Here is a 9,146-nt window from a genome sequence, read left to right on the forward strand (position 1 = left end):
TTTTGGAAGTATGTTGATTTTCTTTGTTTTGTAGGATTGTAGGATTCATCTTATGGCTTTTGTTTTTTTGTGAAAGTTTATGAATTTTGAATGTTGTGTGGGATAGGTTGAGATTGGTTATTCATTTGGAGTTCAACTTGTGGTCTTTGTGTGTTTGTGGAGGTTTAAGATTGAGAAGATGTAGTTTTGAAAGTGTGTTGATTTTCTTTGTTTTGTAGGATTTATAGGATTGTAGGATTTTCTATTTTGTAGGATTGTAGGATTCACCGTATGGTTTTTGTTTGTTTTGTAGGATATTATTTTGAGATGATGTTGGAAATGTTGTTAGAGATGCTGTGTTGGAGATGATGTGTTGGAGATGCTGTGTTGGAGAATTTTTTCTTGGAGATGATGTTGAGAGTTCTTTCTTTTATGTATTTGTCAAGACATATTTTGTTTGTAGACCATTTTGCCAACTTTTCTGTAATAAAGAATACTTCAACTTTGTTTGTTTGTTTTGTTCCTTATGTGAATATTTTTTTTATTTTCTTAATGATGTTATACATTTTAGATCATTCAGATCAAATTAAAAAAAATCAAAAATTAAAAACTAAAAATTAAAAAAGGACTATCTTTCGATGAAAAACGTCGGGAGTTCCATGATCTCCCGACAGTTGGCTCCCAACGCATGTATAGATATTTTCGGGAGCTCCATGATCTCCTGTCGCCATATATTAAGCATCGGGAGTTTATGTCAACTCTTGACGACATATGTTGGTGCATCGGGAGATGTTCTCCCGATGGATATATCCTGACCAAACTCTTGACAACTAGTTTATCATCAAGAGTGGAACTCCCAACGTGAAAAGCATTGGAAAAGGGGTGTTTTCTTGTAATGGCTAGCCGTCTACACTTTTGAAATGCGATTTTGAACAAAATTCTCTCTACTTTTCTGATATCCTCTCTATATTTCTTCTTTACTACTCAATTAAGACCTCTCTAGATCATTATTTTATCTAGCATGTATCAAGGCTAAGGTACTATTATCTAGTTCGAGATTTAGGATCTATATCTTTATTTGTTATCTCATGAGATTATGAAGATTTGTTGTCTTGAAATTTTAATTGTCTATTGAATCTTCTCCTTGCTCTTATTTAATTGATTGAATGTGTTTGAGATAATTTGACAAATTAGTCAAGCATGTTTAATTCACAGTAATAGGTTTACACCTAATCCGTAATTGTTAGATTCTTAGATCGCCAAGTAGCCAAAGTTAAGTTAGAGTTGTATATTGATTTAGCTTTTCCAATCGAATAACATTCTTCTATCTGACTTAAGAGAAATTCACATCCAATACTTAGTTAGGTTGTTCCTAATTATTTAGTTCGTCTTAACAACTGTCTTGGACCTTAATGCTAACCAGTTTGCATGTTGAGGAGGCTTTTCCCCTAGGCCTAAGAATTAATTTGATTATTTGGACTTTCTTCTAGCTTTTCTAGAAGTGATTGGCTAAGTTAAAAACCGATTAAATTGCAAGGCACTTTTCTGATTAATTAATGATTGAGTGGGAAATTAGGAATAAATTTAATTTATCCCGAGCTAGGCTTTGTTTTATTGATAGTATCAATTTACTCAACATCGAATTTGTGTTTAATCATTACTGTTTTTAGTCAATTTCTCACAATTGAAACTAACTTACCAAAACCCCCTTTGGTTACGTACAATAGGTAATTTAGTATGAAAATTGACCAGCTCTCTAAGGATTGAACCGTTACTACCTTAATACTACGAAATTAGAGTAGGAAATGGAACAATTATTTGACCGAATCGAAAGTCTCGACAACTTTATGATTTATCAAATTATAACTTTGATTTCACATGCTATCTATTTTACTTTCATAGAGCCAATTTTTGTATACTATGTATTTGTATTTGTATTTGTTACTTTTATAGAGTCATAAAGTAGAAACTTTGTTTTGCTATTTTTTTCCCCCATTAATTTTGCTTATATTTGCTCGGATATGTAGTATTTGTGGTTTTTACGGGGACTGTTTTTCACTCTCATATGGTTATATATATATTAATAATTGCTTCAATTGATTTATTTTCGTTAAATCTTTATTTATTAATAGCAATAAGTACTATGTATTTATATGTCTAAACTCATTATCACCAATGGGATTTCTTCTTTTAGAAACATATATGAGGTAGATGACGATGGAAGGTATTGCCACCATTTTGATGGCCAATAAACAACAAGTATGACTGATCTCCATTTACTCAATTTTACAAATTAAGAATACATCTGATTGAGAACTTGGCAGATATAAGATTTGACATCAAGTTTCCACTCAAGACTAATAGGAGAAGTGGAATAAAGGTCAAAATGTTTGCTCTCTCAAATGGTGATGGTATGCAAAGAAACTTTTCAGAGAGAATTTACCTACCACATATTTGTGGTACAAACTTTCTTCTTAAAATTCAAATATGTAGAAACAGTGTATTTTTAGTTTACATTTTTAAAAAATAATAAAATTTTCCAATGTCTTAGATATTTTTTATTATTTAAAAAACACTTTTTTATTGTTTACATGATCATATTTTATATTTTATTTGCTTTGATTATTTTAGTTAATTAGATTTTATTTTAAATAATCCTTGAAATTTGTTTGAAATAATATATTTTATTTGTTCTAGTTGATTTGGTTATTGAATTTAGTTAGACTTCCTTAAAAATACTCCATAGTTATAGGAATTTGTTTTTAATATTTTGTTTCAGTTCCATTTTATCCATTGATTATTAGATTAGATTTATTTTCATTCAATTTGATTTTATTGAATTAAAATAATATCGATTTTCGGGATGGGTAGATTGGTCTATTTTGAATTAGATAAATTAAAGAATATAGGTATTTAGACATTTATTAAATAAAAATTAGAATTAGACATTTTTCAAAATCGTTTTTTTTTTTTTTTTTTTTATTTTTTTTTTTTTTTTAAAAAAAAATTTAGACATTTGTCTGTTGCCCCCTTTTTTAATTAGAGATGTACTTTGTGGCTTACGGAGTAAAATGGAGAAACAATTTTTAGTGATGGACCCTCCAAAGTAATCAAATGGTCATATATCAATATTTTTAAATAATGGTCAAATTTCAAAATCATGCTGCTATTCGACCACCTACTGCAATTTTCTTAAAAAGAACAAGTTTAGATGTGCATCTTATTATTTATTAATGGAAGACAATTATGTTAGTGAATTGCAGTGATAAATGAAATGGGTGAGGCACATAAGAAACTTCAACACCACCTTAAAAAAAAGAAAGCATTAGGAAATTGTACTAGTGAAGGACGATGGGCCAGGAGGAAAAGAGACTTCAATAGCACCTTCCAACATTTGTAAAACTTTCTTCATGGTGGGCCTTAGGGATACTTCCTCTTGAATGCACCAAATTGCTATCATCACAAACTTCTTTACCCTCTTCAAGTCAATCTTTGCTTCCTCATCATTTTCTACCAACATCTCTATTTTCTTCTCTTTGAAGCAGTCATAAGCCCAATCTGCCAGCACCATTTGTTCTTCATTCTCTGCTTTCTCTTCGAAACTCCTTCTACAACATATAATCTCCAACAACAATATTCCAAAACTGTAAACATCAACCTTCACTGTGATGGGGAGGCCTCTAAACCACTCTGGAGCTACATATCCTTTGGTTCCTCTAATTACAGTCAGAGTTCGAGTTTGATCTTTTTTCAAAAGTTTTGCCAGACCAAAGTCTGCAATCCGTGCGGTAAATGAGTCATCCAGAAGGATGTTATGTGGCTTAATATCACAATGAATTGTCTGAGTGCTGCACTTCTTCGTAGATAACATAGTCCTCTTGCTGTCCCTAAAACAAGTTGAATTCTAGTATACCAACTTGGTTTCGAATTCCCAAAAAGGAAATCTACAAGTGACCCATTATGCATGAACTCATACACTAACATTCTATGTTCTCCTTCATTGCAAAACCCAAGTAATCGAACTAAGTTCTTATGGTTTGTTCCAGCAATAGCGCTTACTTCAGCTTTAAATTCTCGGTCTCCCTCTTGCACCACATTGTCTAACTTTTTAATAGCCACCAAGTTATTGTTGTCTTCAGAGTCAATAATCCCTTTATAAACAGTAGAAAAAGAGCCATGCCCCAACTGGTGAATGAATCCATTTGTGGCCTTGTTGAGCTCTTCATAGCTGAAGATCCTCAAATTCACACATAAAATGGAAGGATCTTCTTGAACAAGCTTTGATTTCCTAATTTTCCTAAGTCGGTAGCTAACGAATAAAGTGAAAAGGAATAAAAGGAAATTGAGAAATACAGAGCTTCCTAATAGAACTGATCCAACGACGACTATAGTAGATTTATGTATAAGATTATTAGGTTGGAATGTAGAGTTTTGTTTCCTAATTTTGAGAAGTGCTCTTCCGCCAACACTAGGGTCCATTCGTCCATCAGCTAGAGGAAACCTCTTCTTCGAACATTCACCATTTTTGAAAGTGGCAACTGCACAAAAACAATCGTTCAAACATTCGTTTCTACACCATTCCTCACTTACTGGTTTGAAAAAGCCATAATCAGCCTGAGGCCAATTGGTATTTTCCAAAGCAACAAATTCGAAGTTATCAGTTTCAGGAAATGATTGATCGCAACTATGAGCAATAAAGTTGGGTTTACAACCCTTGATCTCATCATTTGGATCAAGTAAAACATAGCCAGGTGGACAAGTGCAAAATGGTCTCTGGTCATTCCCAAGTCTACAGTAACTATTGAATCCACACACTCCACTTCCCCACCCACCATGCACCATGGTACAAATGTTTATAGAGTCTGACACTTGAGACCAAGCTTTAGCCATAGACGAATTATGTGTGGGCTTTGGGTAAACATACATTCTAAAAATCCCATCATGCTCAAGAATCGCCCGAAGGTAAAAATTTTGTGGCGTAAGGGTATTTGATACCACAGTTATGAGAATAGTATTATTGTTTGAAATGACATCAATAGAGCCAGAGAGGTTGAAAACAAGTTGGAAGCCAGAGCCTATTGTGTTACTTGCCCAGTAAGCCTTACTTACTATATCCAAAGGGAATGCTCTGGGGTAAAGCACAAGATTCCCATCACTTTGCATCCGAAGTTGAAACCTTCCATTCTTATAATTGGTTTCTGAATAACGAGCAACAAGAAATCCGCCCATATTCAAAGTTTGTGATGGTAAAATCGTATCGGTAGGCACATCAAAGCTTTATAAAATTTTAGAATTAGTTGCAGCCAACACAAAGTTGCCACTATCAAGCATCGCAGCATAGGAAACAGATTGATTAGTATTCCAGAGGAACTTGACGTCCATATTTGATTGCCTCTAGGATCGTTCAGCACAAGTTGCCCACCACCAGTAAATTGAATTGTGGATCCTTTAGGTGCCAATTTATCGCGATTTGCTGACCATACCACCGTTTTTTCTTCAATTTTATTGAACCAAATGGCCAATAAAAAGCCTTTACTTTCCAACTGTAGAAATCCAAAAGCGAACTCACCAAATTGTAGGCCAATAGAGGTATTTTGTTCCTTGCTGTGAGAGATGACCCAGAGTTACTTTTTATAATCTCAGAATACGAACAAGTTGTAAAAACAAGAAATACAAGCAAGGCAGTCTGAAGAAAGGCTGTAAGAGAAAGTAAGATATTTGTCAAAAGCCATGCCAAAGAAGGCAGCCTTTTGAGAAGAATGGTTGATAACAGTCCAAATTGTAATTCTTCTTTTTTTCTTTTGACAAATTTCCATTTTTTTTACCAATCTATTAGAAGAATTGTCCTGATAACAGTAGTTGAGAGACTTGTTTTTACCAAGCTTTTTCAAGAAAAAATTAGACTTGGAATTTCTAGTCAACTGTGGTTCTTTTGTTCTTGGTTTGACATAATCAAAAATAAAAATGATTAGAGATATCTTAGTAGAATTTATGGATTTTCTTGTGATTTGTTTTTCATTTCTCTCAGATGATATCAATATCTTTCGAAGATAATTATTCCTGTTAATAACAGAATCTTCTCTTACATATCTAATGTCTATTGTCACACTAAATGTAAAGATTTGAACTGTAAACTTTTGTAAATGTGTCAAAACACTTTCATTTGGGAGTATTCAAGAATCTCATGTAAGATTTACGATTGTATCAATTAAACTCCAACATTATCTTAAGTGAATTAATGTAAACTTTATTACAAAAAGTTCGTTAAATTTTATACACGATAACTTCTTTAATGAATATTAACAAATATCTTTCATTGACTAATTCATTTCCGTATAAAAATTTGTCAAAGAATGATAAAATTATCCTCATATGAAAATGACCTTTAAGTAATTTTAAATTGGTTTCTTATCTCCTTTTCAAAATTATACTAAGGTTCCTTGTTAAAACAACTTTATTTTTTTTAGACATGTGTGTTCAGGATTGACCCAAAACTGGGAAGGTATATTTTCATGAACATTGTGCGAGATCTTTAATTCGATTCTTCCTTTCCACAACTTCGTGCTATAAAGTGATGGGGACTGAGAATTCAAATGAATTCTAGCTGGCTGGCAGAATTCAGTAACTGAGAGTTCTTAAATTTAATGTTTCGAATTCGTAAAATTCAAATGTTTTCCGCATTGTAACTGAAGACAGGGAGCTTGAAGAAACAGAAACTTTTTTTATCAGAGAAAACCAATCCAAGTGTTATGGAGAAGTCATCAATTTCAACCAAAATAATCGTTTGAAAATCTTTCATTACATGGGATCCATAAGATCCATGAAAATTCCAGGTTGCGAGATGAACGGAATGACCTGTCTGCTTGTGATTGATTTGTTTTCCTGTTTGACAATCGCTACATATAATTCAATGGAACTAGGTAAAGAGGGAATTAAGATTAACATCAATTTTTTCTACAATCCTATAATTTTCATGCTCACAGTGCCCAAAAACTATTTATACCATAGGCTTGTTCATCTTGTCCAAAAATGGCAAAATTGCAAAGAATTTTCAGAAATCCAAAATAAATATATCAGTAAGAGCGCTACCTGTCATGAGCAAAGCTTTGGCATTTTTTGTTAACAACAAATTTTTCTCTGGTAAAACTCAATTCAGCCCTGTCACATAACATAAAATTTTCATAAGATTTGTCCAAGCCTAACCAAAAGAATTCATTCAATTAAACCTAATAATTGAGTTTTCCTTTCCCATTGATCTTACAACAGCATCATCGAAAGTGTTTCTTGCATGACATATTAGTTAGAAAAATAATCTTTTCACCAGGGGATATTACGAGAACTTTTATATAAAGTATAATTCCTTTAGCATAAGATTTTAGGAGAAAACTAACATTGCATCTGTTATGAGACTTCCTTCTCTCTCAACACCTGTTTTAATTTTATCTGTCTTAACGGTAATTATGAAAATGGGAGCCTTTATGGGAAAGTAGTTGTGAAGATTTCAATAACTGAAGAAAAAATATTTATTCCCATTTGCCAAAATAGTGACAAACTCATCTTAATGTCTGAACGTTTGGTTTCTTTATTATAGAATTGTTAGAGGAATGTAACAGTAGAAACCATAGGACTTGTTATTAAGTAATAACAATTCAATCTTTTGTTACTTTAGACTGATTATAATAGCTGACTTCCTCCTTTTGAAAAACCAATCCTTGAATATCACCAACTGTCTTTTCCTTTTGTCAAAATTATTTTCTAAAGACTCAATACCAATGTTCAACATTTCTGATACTTTTGCACGCTGACTTCTTATCACACATTCATTACAGATTTCCCTTCTAACCTGGATACAAAGCGTGAAGATTAAACACCACTTTCAACATCTAACGAACTCTTATATATCTGGTACTCAAGATCAATACCATTTCAAATCAATCTACGTTCATTTGAGTTTGGTTTGATTCAGGTTTAAATCACTTTTTGATTTAAAAGACCAACAATAAGGATTATTTTGAAAAAAAAAAAAAAAAAAAAAAAAAAAAGAACCTTCAACATGTTACTCACAAGTTTTTATTATGGAATACTCTCAAATAATTTAAAAACAATACAACAAATGTTTAACAACACTATTTACAGCTCAGCAGGCACTAAACTTGTCGCTACCTAGTGTAAAAATATAAACATGGAAAGCATGAGCTAAAGCTAGTGAGTGGTAATTTATCATAAATATAAACTTTCTTTTCCAAAATCAACGAATTATCAAAAACATCTATAAATCACTGGAAACGTATATAAATTCATTAATAGCTTAAACTCGTATTCTTAGACAATGGCATGATCATATTATATAAATAATTATAAAACAATCTCATCAAAAACCATACCAACTCTGTACCCAAATACTTTTACAAAGGCGGGATACTCTGGACAAAGAATGCCCTCTGTAAACCAAATCACAAGGTCATACGTACCAGAGCTACCTCAAGGCTAAGACATTGATAACACCACATGCTCAGGTTACTCTAGACTCCCCGTATATCTGGCCAATTTGACCTTTGGTAGCCCCTTGATAGCTCATTACAGAAGTTCCTCTGAACTTCCCGGTATATCTAGCCAATCTGATCCCGGTAGCCCCTGATCACCTGAGAAGTGCTACTGAAACACATTCAAGTAGCACGGAAAATAACCATTTCTCAAGTACAAGAATCAGTATTTAAACTATTTCCACAACATTCAACAACCTTGATTCCACCATCAAGATTTTTCATAAAATCATAAAAATGACAAGTATGTAAACAAATATAAACTATCATTTTAAAATCAAATTAAAATTCCATCATTAAATCATGAGCTTAAAATCAAATCGAAAATTCATAATTTCTTTCTAATCTTATATAATTGAAATTGAAATTTCATAGTTAGTTGAATTAAATAATTTTCTAAAAAATCTAAAATAACAATTTTATTTTAAACTTACCAAAATTTTAATTTCCAAGTAGAGACAATAGTAATTTGAGTTCTTCAATCTACAATTATAGACTTTTGAACTCAATTCTTCAATTTTTTTTTTTTTGTTATTTTTTAATAGTTTTATTTTTATTAACCCTTTAATCCTTCAAAATTGATTTAGGATCCTAATTTCTTCTAATTTTTTTAAAGTATCATAA

The 9,146-nt window shown here is 31.9% G+C and overlaps 1 pseudogene across 1 annotated transcript; it reads right to left on the reverse strand.

Moving 5' to 3' along the window:
• Positions 1-3,166: 3,166 nt before the first annotated feature.
• Positions 3,167-5,270, reverse strand: LOC150033073 (G-type lectin S-receptor-like serine/threonine-protein kinase LECRK2; annotated as a pseudogene). Its single transcript, XR_016524149.1, has one exon. The product of XR_016524149.1 is annotated as a G-type lectin S-receptor-like serine/threonine-protein kinase LECRK2 (transcript).
• Positions 5,271-9,146: the final 3,876 nt, after the last annotated feature.

This window comes from Benincasa hispida, chromosome 10 (assembly GCF_027475165.1).
Source record: "Benincasa hispida cultivar pf3 chromosome 10, pf3_genome.v1.1, whole genome shotgun sequence".
In the NCBI taxonomy this organism is placed as follows: domain Eukaryota; kingdom Viridiplantae; phylum Streptophyta; class Magnoliopsida; order Cucurbitales; family Cucurbitaceae; genus Benincasa; species Benincasa hispida.